The following is a 22,223-nucleotide window of genomic DNA, read 5'->3' as shown; positions in this document are numbered from 1 at the left end:
GCAATAAATAATATGCAATAAAAAATAATGCTAGCTGTATTCAAAAGATAACAATGGAAAGTCAATAGAAAAGTAATATTTATAAGAGGCTCGAAATGTGCGTTTTATTTAAAAAAAAAAGTTGTGTCAGAGCTTCGGTATTCGAAAAAACCATAGTGATGCAGTGTGAACACTAATGAGTCTTTTTTTAAATCCGTTGGAGTACATTTTTTGTATTTTATATGTTGTTTTATTTTAAATAAAACAACAGATAAACGCAAATTTTTTTCCCGGAGGAGGGAACAAGAAACGATAAAATTTTTTGATGAAACTCAAAAGCGAGGAAGCGGAGCGACTGAGCTTGTTTTGGGGGGCGCTTCTGCATTCTCTGAAATGAAATTGAAGGATTTTATGAACACTTTTGGTGAGTTTGGTGAAAACTTTCAGCAACAAAATAACAGTTTTCAAAATTTCCAAGGGGGCAACTACCCCCTGGCCCAGCTGCGTACGGCATGACATTAATCAAGAAGCAGTAGGAATAATTATTATAGGGTATTCTATCCGATTGAGGGTGGGGCTGCCTTACGAACTATGTACCTTGAAGAGTAATCCCTTTCAGCAGCTTCAAATCTATCATATGCCTATATCTTGAGTCAGCAATACTTTATACTTTTTTGTATTGGTCTTCACATCTATACCTTGGCATGTTGAGATTTCTAAATCAGGTTTTCCTTCAACATAAATACCGTTGCATTCACGATTCGAAATAATTGTTTCTATTAAAAATATTTATTTTGACTTCACTCGAAGTAATATGCTTTATTTATTCCTTATTAATTCATGCATTGGTTTATTTGTTTAAGACAATCGCTTTATTAACTTTTTCTTTACCAAACCATTCATATTCTTGTTTTTAAATGTTTGTTTTTATTATAAATAATCAAGAATCAAAATATTGACAATTTATATCTTTTATTTGTAAATATCTTCTTGTTCTATTCGCCCTATTTGTTTGTTTCTGTATTTCGATATTGAACACGACAATATTTATTTATTGTCATTTATAAGTCGTATTTTTGCACTTCATCAATGTGTGTATATTTTTCAAATAGTTGACTCACAATTTGCGTCTCGTCTTTGTCCCGGGGTCTTTGTACAAACATACTATTTCTTCTGACTTTTTTAATTGTAAAATTGAACCTTTCCAACCTACGAGCAACACCTTTAGATGTTGTTTTTAATGAAACAGCTCAATTCAATAACGTTTGTTGTTTCTATTAAAATAATTTTTATTATCATTAACATTATAGCAGTATCATTTGGATAAACGGTTGGGTAACTTGTATATTCCCTTGAGAACTGAAACAAACAAGAAATGAATAATTGGAGGAGAGAATCGAAGTACTTGTTATTTGAAATAACAATATACAAAAGAAAAAATATAGTGGTTATGATGTTCCAGTATTCTTTCACCTGCACATTCGTGATGACCATTAAATTATTCTGTGCATAATATGTGAAACTTTCATTTCACATTCAATTTTAATAAATGATGACATTTTCAGTGTTATACTTGATTCCTTTCTTATTCATTGAAATTAATTTAAATCCGTTTTTATTTTGTTGTGTTGGCGTGATCTTTAAATCTTTGCAAAACCCAGACATAAACAGACTGCTTGAAAAAGGATGAAACTAGCTTTCCACTGGTATACATAACCTTTAGCAAATGGCAAGACTATGTTTTCATCAAGGACAAATCCATCCAAACATGATGATGAAAGCATACAAAGAAGGAAGATAAGACAAAAAGAACACTGAATGAGACTCCCTCATATTCGGATGTTAAATAGGAAAATAGCGGTATTCAATGTTTTTTTAATCATTTTTACATAAAAGTTACACGCATATCCATGTCGATATGAAAAATAGGGAAGAATGATGCACACACTGGCTACTTCTTTAGAATTTTTTGTATCAAATATATCTTTAATAAATGGATTAAATGATAGATAGGAGGATATTCTTATAGTATTAATATAAAGGGTATAAGACATGCAATTCATCGTTGTCCTGATGTTTTGGGTAACTTATATGAACTTGTAAATGACATACACTTTCGTATTTGCATCATATTTGGATTTGATTTTCGGTATTTTAACTTGTTTGAGTTTTTCTCTATTTATTAAATTTTCTTTCTTTAAGAATTTCACTTTTTAAGAGTAATTGTGTGTTACATGGATGGCAGAGGGTGGGCGTGTGTGAGGTCGTGTACGTGTATGCTTGCATGAAGTGTGTCCCAAAATTGTTTTTACCATCCATGGTTGACGCAATAAAGCTGTGCGTGTGTGTGTGTGTCCATGAGGGCATTTCGAGCGTGTGCGTGAGCGTGTGTGAGGGTGAGGATACGTGTGGGTGGGTGAGACTGAGTGAGTGGTTGTGTGGTAGGCAGTGGCGTACCTAGGATTTTCCACAGGGGGGGGGGCGCAAAACCGTCCGTCAAAAAATTTGACAAGCAAAAAAAAAAAAAAAAAAAAAAAAAGGTCTTTATTCACAAATAAAGGATTTTGTACCAGAAAAAAAGGTCTTCAAGCTCGTCAGGGGGGCAGGGATACGTGCTTTGTATGGGTTGTGGCTCGTCAGGCCCCCCCCCCCGTAGGTACGCTAGTGGTGGTAGGGCTGGTAAGTCTTAATAACCATTTTATGGTCACACCTACGAAAACCACCTCGGACCAATCAAAGCTATTAGGTTAATTCGAATGGCTATTATCGGTTTGCTATTAATTCGGCTACGTTGGTGTTTCTGTAGCTTTACCAACAACCATATAGACGGTGAATCGAGATCCTGTCCCTTGCCCCCTATTTGTGACGTAATTCCCACGTGTTTCAACATAGGGAGTTTTGCACCGCGTCGAAGAACTGATTCAAGAACATAGTAAATTTATTGTCAAATGTACTCCATGACAAAGAGCAACCATGAGATCTGTGTCGAAAATTGGTGAATCAAAACAGCAGTTTCGTCCCAGACTCTGGACAAACGAATTTTTCGTCACCTCCGAAATGTAGGACGAAACTGCTACTCCGGTGCATCAATTTTCGACAAAGACATCCCAGCTGTTCTTTGTCATTTGACGGGCATTTTCCAATACATTTACTGTGTTATTGAATCCGTCATGCATCTCGGAATGAAATATCCCTATATAATTGCAAAGAAAATGGGGGCAAGAATGATACAAAAAAGTCGAAGGATTATGGAAAGATCTGCTGGATGGATGATACACCAAAAGGCACAAATTTGTTGAATGTTAGATTGGTATCCTCTTTTGGAAAAAAAGACCTTGTACTATTCTAGTTGAAAAAAAAATCAGCCCCTACCCCATCTGGGTCAAAGTGAGACACGCCTAGAGTGAAATCTCATATACAAAATAATATAATGAATGGAGGCTGCGTCAGCGGATCATGATGAAGGCACGAGCGGGTAAAACAATTTAGATTGAATACGCTTTTGTTGGAGCCACTCACTGCACAAACCACTCGTTGAGCATCAGTGACTTTTAATCATGTTAGTAGTCGACTGTAAACATGATGATCAAATAAAAAATAACGTCGTCGGGTTTTGTTGAAACCGCTGCATAACCGCTATCGCCTTAGGTATTTTCCCCAATCGACTTTTAAAATAAAAAACATTATTTGCTTAGTAAATTTTGTGCCAAATGAGGTTTACTATTATACATTGCGTCCCACAAAAAACGAAACCGAGATTTATCGATGATTTATCATAACTTAATCACAAATTCAATAGACAAATGACCTACCATTGTAAAGCTTAGAATCTCTTCTTTCATCTGAAATTACTTAGATTATTTCCCATTCACGCATGAGTGAGCAAAAACAATTTGAAGAGGGGATACCAAAAAGTCATTTGGCGGGCTGTATCTGGGTTTCAAAAAGAAAACCACATTTCTAAAAAGTTCAATATCTGCTCTTTCATTTGATATCCACAATTACAGAAAATGGTCAAGAAATAAGAAAGTTCTTGTTATTTGAAATAAGGCTTGAATTTCAATAATTTCATAAAATGAAGAGGTTTTACAGGCTAGCGTTCAAACTCACTCGACACTCCGTTTTGTTGACGATCAGCCATGCATTAAGTCTTTTGTTAACCATGCGATTGCTTCTGTGGGTAACCGGTGAAAACACGTTTATTTAATGAAATTATGGAAATACAAGCATTGTTTCGAGAGAACGTAACTTTTTTACTTCTTGACCATTTTTTGTGATTAAGGTATCAAATTAAAGAGCAGATATTGAACTTTTTAGGCATGTGATTTTCTTTTTAAAATTCAGATACCCCCCGCCAAATGAGTTTATGGTATCCTTTCTTCAAATTGTTTCTGCTCACTCATGCGTGAATGAGGAATAATCTAAGTAATATCAGATGAAAGAGGAGATTCTAAGCTTTACAATGGTAGGTCATTTGTCTATTGTATTTGCGATTAAGTTATGATAAATCATCGCTAAATCTCGGTTTCGTTTTTTCTGGGACGCACTGTATATTGACGGTTAAGTTAAAGAAAGCGGTGTCATTGGAAAGAAACGGATAAACTTTACCGTGAAGAGTTGCGATTGATCCGATCAACCACAACTATGCCAGGAACGTCAACATCTAAAATGCAAATTTGTTCAACAAAACATTTTTTAGATATGATGTATATTCATACATTCATCGGTCTATTTACATTCAAATAGTGTGATTCTCTTTGCCTACTAAGGAGATGTGTGCACATTTCTTGTAGAAAATATTATGGTATGGATGGACTTCCATACAATCGAGATGGATTGGATCAATCGTAAGACGGAATCTTGTTAGAGATGTTACGATAATGCAACAAATAACGATGAAAATTTAGTTTCAAATTTGATTTCCCTTTTTTTATTACAGGAAATAGATCAACCATACACTAAACAAAACAAAAAATAATAATCTTACATCTGTTGAAGTGTCAGTTCTGATTAGTCCACAAATGTATATTCTAAATGATATATATATATATATATATATCTCTCCAAGTTGGCTGGCAAATTGATGTTGAAACACGACGAATAACAAGAGTCCTGGTTACTGTAACAAGTTGAAATGTCTGTGAAGACGATGTTGATGATGATTAACACTGTTAATTTAACAGTCAATATCAGCAATCCATGGGTTGAAAAGCGTTCATTGAAAGAGGTTGATGATCTCGATGAGAACAGAGAATTCCTCTCTCAAAGTAACTGCAAACAGTTCATTAATGGCTTGCAAATAATTCCACAGAAGATAAATGTTGTATTCCAGTTGGAAATAAACTATGCTCTGACCTAAAGTCTGGTGTTAAACTGTGAATTCTGATCTGATATGATGAAGAAACTGCCAGCTTATATATATATAAACGTCCACTATTATGGAAGCTTCTAGTATTGTCTTTAAAAAGAACATTTTCCTTCTTACTAGAGCAGTTCAATACTAGAAGACACTTGAATGACCTCAGTGAAATAAGCAATGTAAACAAACTAGCTAATCCTAATGGCCCGAATTCACAAAGGCCGACTAAAGTTATACCCGGGGTATAAAACGCGTCATTTGACGTCATTTTAATCCATGGACTAAAGTTAGCACCTAGGGGCTAACTTTTGCGATTCACAAAGGTGGACTAAAGTTATACCGGGGTATAAAACGCGTCATTTGACGTCACGATTTAGTCAGCTCTTTGGGGTGGACTAAATCGGTGGATTAAAGTTAGTCCACGGTTTTAATCAATCAGAGAGCAGCATTGCGGTTGCGGAAAAGTTTGCTGCAAGAAAAAAGTTTTTTTGGACAGAGACGAGATTCGGTGTGATCGGCCTATCTAAAGCTTCATATTTCACGACTTCGACCGAGATTGTAAGTGAATCACATAATTTTTTGGAGCTTAAATCATGACAGAGCCTTCAGTTCCATCTGTAACTATTATTGATAGCTTCAACTTTCCAAAAAGTATACTCGAAAACCAGCGGCGTAACAGGGGTCGGTGGCCAGGGGGGGCAAGAGCCAAAAATTTCCCGGTCATATCATGGTATGAACAGGCGTAATGGTGTAATGAGGCGACGATTTTGAGAGGGCCAGACATTGTGTATCAGGCAGAATTTATCTTTAAAAAAAGATGCGAGCGAGCGAAGCGAGCGAGCAAAATTTTTGACATTTTTAATACAAAAATCAAATTTTGTGATAGATTTTGACATGATATCCAGAGAATAATATATTTCACTCTTCTCTCTTTCCATTCCTTTTTAGTGGTCTGTATGCCACTCTGAACATGATTCTTTGCAGCAGTAGCGTGAAGAGTAAAAAAAACGAGAGGCGCAGTATGGCACAAGTGCTATAAAAAGCTGCTTGATATAAGTCCCGAACGAGCGAAGCGAGCGAGAAAGAAAATCACATTTTCATGAGAATTTAACTTTGAGATATTTTTTGACATTCTATTCAGTAAATAAAATCATATCCTACACTTTTCCTTTTTTTTCTTGGTTGTAGAACTTTTGGGGACCATGGCCCAACCCTTCCATAATCATATACGGCAGTGCTTTGCGGTTGGGGTCCGTCTGGAGCCCCCGGAACTTCATGATATCAAAGCCATTTAAACCTCGCTGATTGCCGCTATTTCTAATAAAATCGCGGGTATATACAGAATATAGCTTTCACACAACACATTTATTTAATCCAGTTGATATTTTAAGGGGGCAAAACATAGCAATGTGGGAAAGTTTTTAAAAAGTCGCCAGCGAGCAAAGCGAGCTGACAAAAAATGCCTATTGAAATTAAATTTTAATTATGTGATAGATATCCATTATATTCAGCAAATAACACATTTCATTGTTTCCATTCATTTTATTATACGTTGTCTCCTATAATTTCTTTTATTTCCTCTTGGGTGTGGAACGAAGACCCTCCGCCTGTACGCCAGTGATTGAACGTAACGCTTAATGTAGGAAGGGTCCCTACAGGGGGGCGTTATAGAGCCATTTGAATGTTTAATATGAAGAGCCCCTACTGCGTGGGGTCTGGGGCAAAGCCCCAGTAGCTTATTTGCATACTGAATTTAGCAAGCTTATAGCACAATGTTGTATGCAATCCATCTTTCTTCCCGCTCTTTATTTTCTATCCTCGGCAGCCCGGTCATGTTATTAAGTTTTTTTTCTTGTCCCTTTTCTTTGTTTTCCAATTTAGCTTTTGACTAATTACATTCTACCTTCATTTCCCGTTATTGTTTGCCTCTGTCATCTTTTAACTTATTTCCCATCATTCTATTGCATTACATAGGCCTATTTTGGAATGATTTGTTCTTTCTCAAATGTTCTTTCGTTCATTTTCCCGCTTTCTTTCCTTTTCCATTAAAAATATATTTTCTTCGTTTTCTTTTCACTTTTCCTTTTCCCTTTCCCTTTTCCCTTTCCTTTTCCCTTTCCTTTTCCTCCTTTCCTTTTCCCCTTTCCTTCCCCTTTCTTACTCCCTCCCTTTTTTTTTTTCCATTTTTTTTCCCGGTGAAATCCGCCAGGGGGGGGCAACTTGCCCCCCCTGCCCCCCCCGCCTGTTACGCCACTGTCGAAAACTTGAAATGGTATCTGAATCATTGTTATCGTCGCGTCTCTAAGCTGCAGAGTCCCAGCCATGTACTTTTGTGTGCGTTCATATCTATGAGCAGTGCAGTGCGAGACGCAATTAGCGTACACTAGCCTACACAGGCCATGTAGGCGTGATTGAAAGGTCGATACTATTTGCTAGTTATGTCAGGCAGTGATTTTCGATTTCGTGTGATTTTCATGGAATTTTTGTTGTCTACGATACCCCTGCCACTCCTCCTGGCCCTGCCAACACAGCTACTGTGCATCTAATTTTGTCTGAGACTGAAGCAAGGCCAAGGCAAGTCCAGGAGAGCAGCAATACAAATAGGCCCTAAGTTTTTTTTAAACACTACAATACAGAGCCGGTCTAACTTAGACATTCTACTCTGGGCTGGCTTTGTCTTGGCTTGGATAGATGGTCAAGCTATGAAGCTTACCTGGTAGCCATGTTAGAGTTAGTCCTACAACATCGTTGGAGTAAAAAAAATATTTTAATAAGGGTCAACTCTAACTTAAGGCTAAGCCCTGATTAAATTATTTTTTGAAAAAAATATTTAAAAAAAGATTGGGTTCCACTCACCGCTGTTTACTCCAACAGCTATAAATGAGCTGATTTTACTTTTACTAAAACTAAGTTTTACTGACCTTCGGCATTGCATTTGCGATCACTTATAGATTTACGGTGTCGTCAAAACATTAAAAAATAATGGAAATCCTAGGCCTAACTGATTATTTGAGTAGATCTAACTAAGGTCTAACTTTGAAAATTCTCTCTTTTGGGGGTTATTTTCTCTACCCCACCCTCTTTGTTTCAAGTATTTTTTTTCACAAGGAGTCCCAATGTTATATTCACATGAGACCACAGACAAGTGCATTTGATCCTCAGTCCTCTACATTTGTAGTAGACCGATAAATAGGTTTATTTCTGTCAGGGATATGCTCCCCTGAAATTTCATGTGGCTCCGCAGCATCCCGTCCCACCAAAAAAAAATCAGAAAATGTTGAAAGACTCCTCTGAAACAGCGGATTTTTTCAATCTACATTTGTAGCTGCTTTATTATTTTTTTCTTTGATATACCTTGACATTGCAGTATGATTGATGAATAAATATTTTTTTCATTATTTTTTTTCTTCCATATCAGCAACAGACCATACATACTCGGCAGATTGTGCTCAATCAAGACAAAGCAAACATGGCTCACAATTTTGAACTGCTGTGCCGTCTTGCAAGAGAGTGAGGTATGCCTTATCAATTCATATTTAAAAAAAATTAAATGTCATTAAAATGGCCTTTTCTAATAAATAAAATATTATTTCTGGGATTTGAATTCATCATGTAATTGTAAATGTATCATGTGACATGTATGTTACTTTTTCATTCTTGTCATAGTAATTGACAAAAAAGAAGAGGGGGGGGGACCTTGCTTGTGTGTTATTAACATATATATTTGTCTACTGGTCACTAGGCTTGTTGATCTCCAATTAATCCTGACATTTTGTTGAATATTTATTTAAAAGAGAGAAAGAAAGCATTGTCAGTCTGATGAATGCCGGGGGGGGGGTAGAAAAAAAGGTTTAATGAGACTTTGATGAAGATTCATGAAAATATGTTATTCGAAAGTCACTCGCAAGCAATAACCTCTATTTGTGTAAACAAAGTTCCATAAAATTAGTGCCTCGCCTTCTTTATTAAAACCAATTGAAAGTGATTCATTTAATCAGTTTTCATAGAAGCATCTCTAAGACGTGCCTGGTTTGATCAATTATGATGATCAGCAACAATTGGCAGGTTTTTCTACTTCACTTTTACAAGTAGGTAAATAGAAAAGCTACTCATGTCAATTAGAATTTTTATCCTATCTTTTTTTAAGGATTTCTGTATAATCTTTCACATTCTGTTCCTCATTTTAAACACTTTTGAATTAAATGAAATTCAAAGAGTAAATTGCCCATTCATGGTGACTCTTCAACACAATCTTTCAACTTCCATGCAGATTCAGCAACACATAGAAAGACCACAGCATGGATTAAGAGACAGGAAGAATCCATTTGAATACTACGAGGATGAACCTCTCAGAGTGGGGTACCAACAGAGAGAATCACACATTGCCTGTCATGTTACAGGTTTTGACAGGACTTTCTTTTATGTCATTTGTGAGTTTTCATGTGCGAACTATAAAGCAGAGGGTAATTGGGGGGGGGGGGGGGGGTCAAATTATGTTCTATGAAAGTGATTTTCCAGGCCAAAAATGATGAGATTTTGATAAAGAACAATTCGACTTGCAAAAACCATCAATATTGGATGGAGAATTATGAATTGATTCAGTTTTAAAGTTTTACATAACTTGGGGGAAACAGTTCTGTGTATCTCATATGCAATATTCATATCCTCACTTGTTCTCTAGTGATCTGAAATTATAATCATTATTTGTTTTCCTCCAGGAATGTAAAAATGGGGTTGACTGCTGATTATATATTTAAGATAGTTATTGCGAGTTCAGAATAATGTAAGGATCAAGGATTGGAAGTATCTAGTCATGAAAATTAAGTTTTATGTTTTGCTTAGCATGCAGATTTTCCATTGAGTAATTGTCGCCAGAGCAAATATCATGGAACCCTTGTACATTCATGTGTGGAAAATGTGTGGATGTGACATCATCAGGCTATTTCTTGCATATTCATGAAAACATGCACATGTTTCACAGAAATAATTAATGCAAAACCTAATATTCATTATTAATCATCCAAATTGTATGATTTTTGGTTCTGCTTTCAGCCAGGAGTACTAGTAACCCCTTACAGGGGAGGGGGAGTGTTGGGGGTATTTCACACAAAGGTTTTTGTCGGAATGAAACATGTAACCCTTTGGGTTGGAAATAGGTGGGGATTTTATTTTTCTCTCATTTTATACAATGTAGCAACATTTTTTAATACAAATATGTCATATTCAAGTGGGAAATTATCATGAAGGATGATTTATATAACCACCCAAAAATAAATATTGGTATGTCATTTCAGCTTAACAGAGATATTCTCCATTTTGCATGGATTGTTATTGCAGTAGAGTTTTTTTTTAATGAATCGAAGAAATATCTCTTTAAGCAGTTCCAGTGCATCATAAACATCAGGTCATAACAGAAGCACAATGTTTGCAAACGTAAATGGTAACGTATCAATTGGCTTTCATATCAATAAACCAATTACATAACATCACTTATCATTCGATAATTAAAGGTACCTTTTATAAGATGCAAGCAGACGAAGCAACTATATCACAGTCATCCGTGTGCAGAATCATCAAAGATTTTTCTGAGGCAATAGCAAGGAGTAACAGTCAATGAAGTTTCCGATGACGAGAAATTCAAACCACCCAGCGACAATTTGATGATTGCTACAGGTTTCCAAGAGTCATAGGTGCTATCGATTGGGGCCAATCAAGGCCATGTCTGCATCAGGAGTCCTGATGGGGAACAAGCCCAGTACTTAACAGGAAGAACAGGTCTTCTGTAAATGTATAGGTTGGTATACTCACTCAGTTTTCAATGTGATATTCTCTGTATCCAACACCTACTAGAGGTATGTGATAATGAAGAAAAAATATATTGGCCCCTACTACATACTGTCTTTTATCAAGTTTCAATCTTGTTGTTGGTCAAATTTTATTGTAATTTTATACTCTTAATATGTGAAATAAGACAATTTTAAAGATTTCACTGAAGAAAAAAATATAGATAATCTGCTAATTTTCCTATTGCAGGAGAAATGAAAAAAAAAAAAAAAATGCATTTTGCTTATTCAGGTAAAGGAGGTATTAATTGCTTGATCAATGAAGATATATTTCCAGAAAGAATACCGAAGATCAAATTTTCTAATATTCATTTTGTTTTGATCCTTATTGCAGGTATCCGTTGCTCCCCCTGAATTCCTGCCTGCATTCTGTTGTCAATAGAAAAGGATGGTGTGCTACGGGTATAAGCATTCCATTGGATTATCTGTGCATGAAAGTGGACACTTGTGATAAAAAATTGTAGCTTGGTTGCAGTGGCGTACCTAGGATTTTCCACAGGGAGGGCAAAACCGTTCGGCCGAAAAATTTTACAAGTAAAAAAAAAAAAGGTCTTCAATCACAAATAAAGGATTTCGTACCAGAAAAAAAATTGACAAGCAAAAAAAAAGGTGTTCAAGCTCGTCAGGGGGGCAGGTATACGTCCTTTGCATGGGTTGTGGCTCGGCAGGGCCCCCCCCCCCCGTAGGTACGCTAGTGCTTGGTTGATAGGATGTATTCATGCATTCCGATTTATCATTAGTGATCAAATGACCATCTTGCTTTTTAAAAACCCAAGTTCACAACATTTTTCTTGTTTGACAAAAGGTTTGGGACGTGAATTCCAGGATATAAATGACACATATGATGGGCTAATGTATAAGCAGGGACATGAGAGGTATAAGCAACATTTTTTTCATGCTTAATTAAGTTTGGCATGAGATGGACTTGGTCTTTCTTATAATTCAAGTCTATTTTATACCAATTTTGTTTTAATCAACAATCAATGTTTTAAGTCTCATGATTTCAATTTCAAAACCTCTTTGTTAATTAAAGATTCATTTTTCCTTAGCATATGCATCTTCTTAATTTATCAAATTTAAATTATAAAATATCATTTTTGCTGAATATCCCTTTTTCACCTATTTTCATAGGCCCTAAGATACATTTCTGTAGTAAGCACTATAAATACATTGCAAGCTATTATCATTTGTTTGATATTACTATTTTATAGAATCATCTTTTAATTTCTTTCAGAAAGGTATTTGACAAATTACTTGTGATATCCATGCTTTAGCTGTAGAGTTTAAAATCTTCATTAAACTTTATTTAATCCGTTGTTTATCTATTTTCATTCAGAGTTTCTGAAAACGTAAACATATCATTCGTATCATTATGTAAATAATTTCAATCTACCTTAAAAAGTAATGCACTAAATAAACTGCTCTGTCTACTACACATGTACATATAAGTTTTGATTTTAAAGGTCAAGTCCTCCCCAGAAAAAAAAAATCGATTTGAATTAATAGAAAAAAAATCAACCAAGCATAATGCTGAAAATTTCATCAAAATCCGCGTCGGTTGTAAGATAGGAACGTTATGACATTTTTAAGTTTGGCTTATTTTTCACAACACAGTTATATGCACAGATCAGTGACATGCAAATGAGACAGTCAATGATGTCCACATGTTCGGGGGGGGGGGACTAATCTTGGTTTCACTTGACAATGAAGAGAAAAATTTGAATATTTCATCTCGTATAATAAAAATAAATAGTTTGCATGCCGACTGGGATGTACATATAAGTTTGTAGTCAAGCAAAACTTTAAAAATGTCATAACTTCATATCTTTACATCAGATTTTGATGAAATTTTCAGTGTTACGCTTGTTGTGTTTTTCTCTTTTTATTCAAATCAACTTTGTGGGGTGGACTTGTCCTTTTATATCGTTTTCAAGTAATTGTGTCAGGAGAAAACAAAAATGAAATTCTTTTATCAATTCTGTCCATATGCTGCATGGTTCATAGTTCTTGCAGGAGGCAAAAAATAAATTTATATAAGAAAGTCTTATTTTATTTACTTTCAGATAAAAAATGTGCTAAGGAGAGATTAAGGTTATGTGTAAGACAGGGGTGGTGGTAATGGTATGTTGGTTAAGGTTGTGTATGAAGAAAGTCAAGTGATTGCTTGCTTGTGCAGGAGGATATACTTCAAGAAACTTGTTGTAAGGCATAATGCAAAATTATTTATAATAGAACTTAATTGAGAGAAAAGTATTTGGCACGTTAAGATGCACAATAATGTACATGTGATTGAAGCAAATGAGAAATGAAAGGAGTAAAGGTAGCTACATGTGTCACTGAGAGAATTGCCAGTGGTGTTATATTTATAGCATAAATCTTTGTTTAAAAGTTATTTTATTTTAGGAAATTTAGTCCCTTCAGTTTGAAAGTATAGAGGGCGGACCATGGACCACTGACCATGGAAAAAAGTCCCCCCCCAAAAAAAAAAAAATATATATATATATATATATATATTACCAAGAAAAGAAAGAAAGGTGAAACACATTATTTTCTGAATATTATGTCAAATCTATCACAAAATTGGATATTTGATATTAAAATTTTGAATATTTTTCCTTGCTCGCAAGTTTTTATTTTACCTGATATGCCATATTTAGCCCACTGATATTTCCCTAATTTCAAATATATTATTATGATTGGGTGAAATACCCTTTACACTTATCCAGGATTGATAAGTCTTTATTTTTCTGATAAGGAAATTGTTTTTCTTTTAAGGAAAAAAGTACTGCAAGCATGGTGAATAGCTTGACCCCCCCCCCCCCTTCAAAGCAAACTGGAGTATATAGGTTAAGCTTAGGTTGGGAATAATGCGATTGCAAGAGTGACCAGTGAGTGTGGAGGAGCTACTAATGAGTATCTCAGCTCCTTTTAGAGATGTTTGTAGAACTGACGTACAGAATAGGAAAGGGGGGGGCTTGGGGCTCTTGCCCCCCCCCAAAAAAAAAAAAAAAAAAAAATTCACGACCAAGAAAAAGATAAAAGAAATGAGGGTGAAATAGAATATTTTTTTGATATCATGTGAAAATCTAACACAAACTTGGATTTTAACGTCTATCTAAAAAAAATTTTGCTCGCTTAATTTTTTTTTTTTAATCAATTTATCGAGATACACCATATAAAAAGACAAGAATAAATAAATGAATTGAAAATATTACTTCGAATGGGAAAGTCAATTCTGAGGGAAAGGAAAAGAGGCACGCTTGTGCATGTGGACGCGAGATCAGATCAAGGTCATGTCGCTTCGCCCCACGCGACGCTGGCCCCACCATTTACCAAGTACATAACCCAAACAAAGATTCAATCCCATATTTCCATTTTCTATCAAAGCTAGCTCCGGGCAAAGTTCCACCGGACTTCGATAAGGTAGGAAGGATTATACAATCAGATTGGTTATGATTTAATTCAAACAAATGTGCACTTGATCTAGATGTAATAACGTTAGATTTATTTTTCCGTAGATCTAAGTAACTTCCTCAGGCCTAAAACGCAGTAACGGCACGCTATTATAGGCCTAGATCCACGTCTAACTGCACTGTAATACGATGGCGATCGATCTGGACTTCATATTAGAACAAAAAGGCAAAACTAAAAAAAAACTTTGGTCTCTGTCATAGTTCCGCTGGACTCCGTTGCCTCCACTAACCAATTGAGAAATAAGAAATTGAACAAAAAAGGGGAAAACCCCCTCGAAAAAGCCGGCTGCTGCAGCTGTCTAAAAAAGGTTAAAACTTCTTCACGTTGCAGTGCACCTACCGCACGGTAACGTACATTGACGGAGTTTGAACTTCTCGATACTATACGGTACGATGCTGCAGGCGCAGTCGAGCTAGCTCGCACGCAGGCAGCGCTAACGTTAGCGATCCGAACCTAAGTTGGTCAATATTAACAAATAAGTAATGACAATGTTCGTTGTCAACACCTCATTGCTAAGAAATTCAAGTTCATGCTGCTGATACATGATTTTGGGGTTGAGTTCTGCTTCCTAACTCATGTGATGCAATGGCGACGTTTCATATGGCCCTAGCAGACGAAACTCTAAAATACGGCACTGAGCATGCTCAGTACTGCTTTATTACACTGAGCATGCTCAGTGCAGTGTTATAATAGTATGCCAGCTTCAGTCCATGATTTAATCCATGGACTAAAGTTAGCACCGGGGTATAACTCAGCCGTGGGTTAACTTTAGCACCGGATGCTAAAGTTAGTCCATGGATTAGTTAGTCCACCGTTTGTGAATAGCGCGGTGGACTAACTTTATACCCCGGTATTAGTTAACCCCCGACTAAATTTAACCCCGGTATAACTTTAGTCGACCTTTGTGAATTCGGGCCATTGTGATTTTCCACTGCTGGCAGGCTCTATTGTTTAGCAGTCTATATTGTCTATTTATAAACCTCTCTTTAAGAATGTCGAATAATCCGTTCCTCTGATTGGTCAAAACTGAGGTCATGTAAACGACCATGCCTTCAAAACAACAAACTAAGGTGGTAACCAAGGGCAACGGGCATAGTTAACAAGATTTCTGCCCGTTGCCCCCTGATCCGCCCCTTAACGACGGGCATAGCAAAATTTGGCTGAAATCCCCATTTGATTGCATGCAAAATGTTGCTTTCTGCGGTGATTACGGAAATATCCGCGCGATTTGATGGAAAGTTTTAGACAATTCGCGCATTTACGCGCTTATTGCGCAAGTGCGCGCAACGATATGACATATCGATGGAACGATGCCGATCTTTGACTTTTGCTTGTTAATTCCTGTTAAAATATATAGCATTTATTAAAAAAAAAAAAAACTAGCTTATTAAGGACATAACGGATGTATATCAATCATCAAGTCTTGGGGAAGTTCGCTCAAATGCATGCTCGCAAAAGGTGAGTCAGGTGAAAAGATTAGACGGTCACTGCACTGTCTAACAATAAACGTTTAACTCGTTCATGTCGTTACTTAACCTTAGCCTGGGACAGTTAGGTATTGACAAACGACAACGTTAGGACGGGTAGATCTAATGTTAATTGTCGTTATAGCTTAGAAGTTAAGAGTAGACTCTAGATCTAACGTTAGGACGTAGGTTAAGTCGACTAGATCTAACGTTAGATTATACTCTAGTCTAAATTTTAAGACTGAACTTTAGATCTAGCTACACTGTAGGCCCTAGACCCTATTCAGAATCAGACCCTAATTTGGTTCCTAAAAATATCTAGCCTAGGCCTAGTAGTAGGGCCTATCGGTATGAACTGCTCGGGAACTGCTTTGATATTCGATTTTGAGACCTAACTTCAGGGCAGGGCTAAGTAAGGGCCTAGTCTAGACCTTACGTTAGCTTTGGGCCTAGGCCAGGGGCAGGCTTTTTTGTTTTAGTTTACTTTTACTAGATCTAAACCTAGACCAGGCCCTAACGTTTATGTTTAATAATTCGGTTCATAAAATATATATGGACTACTTTTATATTCGAGACATGGTTGTTTCAATTCGGCTCGCGGGTACCGCATCGGCCAGACCATGCCCTCGGGCAAAGCCCTCGGGCATAGTCGCGTTGCGGTCCCCGTGAGCCTCTAGAAACAACCATGCCTCTCAAAGCAGTCCATATATCTATACTATGTACATTCCAGAAATAACAAAAATTACTCTACCTCATTAAATAGGCATGCCTAAGCTTGAGACATTCTGGAATATTCTTAATCATTATATGCTATAAATATCCTTAAAGGGATGGTCCGGGCTGAAAATATTTATATCTTAATACATAGAGTAGAATTCACTGAACAAAATGCCGAAAATTTCATTAAAATCGGATAACAAATAATAAAGTAATTGAAGTTTAAAATTTAGCAATATTTTGTGAAAACAGTCGTCATGAATATTCATTAGGTGGGCTGATGATGTCACATCTCCACTTTCCGTTTTCTTATGTTATTACATAAAATCATAATTTTTTTTTTTTTTTTTTTTTTTTTTAAAACCCTTCCACAGGGGTCCTTTATTGAAATCACTATAATACATATTTTTTGACAATACATGATTAAATAATTAACACAGTATATGACACACAAGTTGAATATGTACAATACAATATTCCATGAAATTGTCGTAACATTTGTATACAAAAAGCAAAATCAAAGTGCAAAGGAAAGAAAAAATCCATACAAAATATATATATATATATATATATATATATATATATGTGTGTATTTTAGAATGATATCTGATATACTTAATGTAATAAAGTATAAGATGACCACCTTTTTATGAATTTCTTCTCTTTCAGATTTGTTTTATATATATACTTTTCCATACCATAATAAGATTTTATTTCAGACAAAATATGGTCGAAAACTGGAAGACAGTGTTTGCATTTTGCTGCAAAAATTTCTTTTCTAACGATTATAAAAATATAATTAAGAGCACCATTGTTGTTTCCGTAAAAACCGAATAGTTTATTCTGGTTTGAAATTTTGATATTCAAATTGTTACGAGAAAACCAAATTTCGAGTTGAGACCATATTTCGTTTGTGTGGGCACAAGAACAAAAAATATGCATAATAGTTTCTTCATAATTATAACAAAAGGTACATAAGTTATCTGTAACAAATTTAAATCGTAACAAAGCATCTTTCATATAAATAATTCTATTCACTATTTTGAACTGAAACCATCTCATGTTGACATCTGCAGTTGAATAAAAAGGTATTTGATAGTAGAACCTCCATATCGTGTTGTCAAAGTCAAACGTCTGTTTCCATTTGATGAGACTTTTACAATCTTTCAACTTATACTTCAAAAAAATATTGTAAATGTGAGCACAACCTTTTTTTACTTTAATTATCAAAAATAATGCTTCTGGAATAATAGGTTCCATAGCTTTTGGTATTACATGTTTATTGAAACCATATCGAATGGCGCTGCACAGGCCATGATATTGAAGAAAATTGACGTGTACATTGTATTTGCGTTGAAAATCAAAATATGAGAGAAATTTTCCATCTGTTCCCAAAATATCATTAACAAAACGCACCCCATTAGCACACCAAGACCTGAAAAATATTACATTATTATTCATTTTAATTTTTGGATTATTCCAAAGGGCTTGACATGCAACGTCATCAACAATAAGGCGGGAAAGATCTGAAAAGGCCAACAATACCTGTGCCCAAAATGGGTTATTCATTGATATAGCAAGTGATTTATAATGCTCAGCCCCCATGAATAATTGAAAAGATGTATATGCTGCAGGCAAAAATGATTGAAACATGTTTTTTTCATTATTTCATACACGTGCGAATGATATGTCTCCCTTATAATGAAATAAGTTGCATCAATAAATATCTAATGCACTAAATCAGTTGTCAATCCAATTTTTCTAGTTCTTGGAGGAAAACAAATTGAATAAACCTAATTTCATATAATTAAATACAAAAGAGCAAGTGGGGATGTGACATCATCAGCCCACCTAATGAATATTCATGACGACTGTTTTCACAACATATTACTTAAATTTAAAATTCAATAACTTTGTCATTTGTTATCCGATTTTGATGAAATTTTCGGCATTTTGCTCAGTGAATTCTAGTCTATTAACCTATAAATACTTTTAGCCCGGACCATCCCTTTAAAGATGAAATAACTAAATAGATGGATGTTATCGCTCTTGCAATCCTTGCATGTAACAGAGAAAGTGGGAGAGTCGTCTGAAACAGGTTGATTGATATAGTTACACCAGCGAACCGACTCCAGACCGACTTATGGTGTGTTCAATGTTGAGTTTCAAATTTAAACAGCGACATGAATCATGAATGAAAACTCAATTATAAAACACCGAACACATACATGATCAGCGGTGCACTGTTCAGTGTCGAAAATCGAAAAGCTGTTTATATATATTGACCGTCTTTTAGCTTCCCGCTTTTATTGCGCAGCTTGACCCATCACACGAAATGTCAATATGGCACTTCCTTGTGGAGGCTTAGACTGCGAGAGCAAATTTAAAGGTCAAGTGATATGCAAATTAGAGAGTCGATGATGTCCATCACTCACTGTTTCTTTTTGTTTTTTATTGTTTGAATTGTACAATATTTCAATTTTTACAAATTTGACAATGAGGACCAACTTAACTGAACCATAAAATGTTATAACAATGGTAATACCACATGTTCAGGGAGGGATAAAACTTTGTTTTACAGGACAATGAGGAAAAAATTATAATATTTCGTATTTCATATAATAAAATACAAAAGAAATACACTGCAAAAACTCCGGTGTTGATTTAATACCAGCCCGGAATTATGTCCACACCAGAGAAGTATTGAAACAACACCAGATTGTAATCAAACCGATGCTGTTTTAATACATTAATAGACCAGTTCGTAGTTACTCATGGACAATTTTCGGTCAAATGACCTTTCATTTCTTTCATTATGATAGGCAGATTTCAAAGCAAAATATTACGTAAGCTTGCCTTACATAGCAGGATGAAGAAATTGAATAGACCAGGTGACTAGAATAGCACACCAATGAACACTTTATGAAGGTATTTGTTGCATTCCTACTTTGAATGCATATCATAGCATGTTGCACAATGTACTTGGCAAACTGTGAAAACCAGTTGTTCGTGGACGCGTTGTGGTTTTTTGTGGATGTAAATAAAAACCACAATTCAAAAGAATATATGAATAATCAAGACATCAAAGTTGGTGCTTATCTCATTAGATTTTAAACCACCATGTCACTTTAGTACAAATGACCTTCCTCTGATCATGCGTAGAATCTTTTGATCATGCGCAGAAAGGAACTACGAACTGGCTTAATAAACACCTAGACCAAAACGAAACTGGTGTTGTTTAACACTTCCCTGGTGTGAACATATATAGATTCCGGGCTGGTGTTAAATCAATACCGGAGTTTTTGCAGTGTGTAGTGAGTGAGCGAAGTCACCATTCATGATTTTTCAAAATTTGAACATCTCGTCAAAAGTATTTTTTTAAAGCTAAAACGGCCGTGACAGCATTTTGAAAATTAGTTTTAACCAACCCCAAAGTTTTTTAAAATATCAATTGATCAGCTTTTGATTTAGAACATAGTCCCAATCCATGCATCTTGCATGCATTTTCGTTTTAACCAACAGCTGATACAAGTATTTAAACAATTTTAGATTGATTGATAATTCTGGCGGTGCAATAACTGCAACGGAAAAACAAAGATATCGTCAAGGTCGTGAACACATGGGCGTGAACACATCCGTCTTACCTCTGAATTGGTAGCGATTATGAAGGCACAGTTGAATCCAATGCCTGAGTAGTTCTTTGAAACTCAGATCAAACAAGAACTTGTCCCTTTTGAATAGTGATATCAAAAATAAAAATCATTTTAAAAAATGCCTTCTTTGGGACCGTGTTAATTTTGCGATTTTTGAGGAATAAAATCCGAATTTCGGACGTATATTTTTTGAAGCGTAATTGTTTCCAAGAAGGCGTCTCCGAATAAAGCGTTAGGTAAGAAGAACATCAATTCTATTACAAAAAATTTATTTAACCATCGTAAGTAGCGTTCTAAATTGAGATAATAATAAATAAAATATTAGAAATGATTTTAATTATCATGCCGTAGGTATTAAATTCAATTGCCACCAATCATTGGACAACCTTAATCAGCCATCATAAAAGCAAATATGAAAAGCCCGACTTATGTTCTCTGACTACAAATCATTCAACTTATAACAGAAAAGAACTTAAAGTTAATTTCATATGGCAGATCCTTTATCACTGTAAAAAAACATATTGCGTACACTTTTAACCAGCACGAGGGTAATTATGTGTCCAACCAATTTGGGGCAGTATTTTACCCAATGCGGGAAGCATATTGTCCAGTTAGGTTAAAAAATAAGCAGCAATGACTTTAGAATGGGCAAAATTGTCATGACACTGGTCGGACAAATAATAATGGTAGGAAAGCTCAATCTTGGTTGGACAAATTATTAACCTCATGGATCATTTTTGCCAAATATTTTTTTTGGGGGAACAGCATTTTCTACAGAGCAGAGGCAATTTTTTTTATTCGTGCTTTGATCATGCTTGTGTGAAAGTTATATCGATGCAGAGATAGAAGTAATTCATAAGACGAAGACAACTTAGAATATATGAGTAGGGATATTATTATTGTGTTTTTTTACATTGGAAGGGAGTTTTGAAATTACTTCAAAGTTAGAGTAATAAATATTTTCTCAATGTTCAAACGCACATAATTTTCATTTTGTTGTTATTTTAACATTATTCCTTGAAATTTTCTAAATAATCCTTCATGCATTTTTCTTGAATTTTCGGTATCTTAAGTTTATATAATTTTGTATTTCGTTAATCCTCTCCAACTTATATTTAAATTTGTCTATGTAACCAGCGTTCTAAAAATGCTGTATATTTATCATTTTTATCATTTGTACAATTTCCTCAAACCCTCACTGATATTATTCTTTGAATTTCTGTTTCACAAAAGCTCAATTATTCCAAGGCATTGAATTGCATTTATATCTGTACATGGATGAAGATTACCGACAATGTAAATACTTCGTGTTGGACTGATTTAACAACATATTTTAAAAACTTCAAATAGTCATAATAATAATGATAATAATAATTGGATTTATATAGCGCTTTTTCCAGAGGATACAAAGCGCTGTTGATGGCAAAAGACAAGTTAAGGTTTATAGTTATAAGGTGTGTTTTAAGAAGTTTTTTTGAAAAGGTCAAGAGACAGGGGCGGATCCAGCTTTTTATAAAGGGGGGGGGGTTGGGGTGGTATGCGAGGGAGCGTAGCGACCGAGTCCAAGCGAGCGGAGCGAGCGAGGGGGGAGGGTGTGGGAGGGGGGTGTCCCCCCTGCCACAGTAGGGAAAAAATTTGAAAATCTGTGTGTGAAAATGGCGTTTTCTTGCATAAAATAGAATAAAATAAAATTACAAGTTAAAAAAAAAGATAAGATTTAAAAAAATGGTCC

General features: G+C 35.4%; 1 long non-coding RNA gene across 1 annotated transcript; it reads left to right on the top strand.

The window, feature by feature from the left end:
* The first annotated feature begins 5,820 nt into the window (after window positions 1-5,820).
* Window positions 5,821-9,707, top strand: LOC135155418 (uncharacterized). The gene is made up of 3 exons (XR_010294610.1): window positions 5,821-5,896; window positions 8,757-8,853; window positions 9,609-9,707. It is a non-coding gene; the product is annotated as an uncharacterized LOC135155418 (long non-coding RNA).
* The last annotated feature ends 12,516 nt before the right edge of the window (window positions 9,708-22,223 follow it).

This window comes from Lytechinus pictus, chromosome 9 (assembly GCF_037042905.1).
Source record: "Lytechinus pictus isolate F3 Inbred chromosome 9, Lp3.0, whole genome shotgun sequence".
In the NCBI taxonomy this organism is placed as follows: domain Eukaryota; kingdom Metazoa; phylum Echinodermata; class Echinoidea; order Temnopleuroida; family Toxopneustidae; genus Lytechinus; species Lytechinus pictus.
The sequence above is the reverse complement of the archived record's forward strand: the minus strand, read 5'-3'. Positions and strand labels throughout refer to the sequence as shown.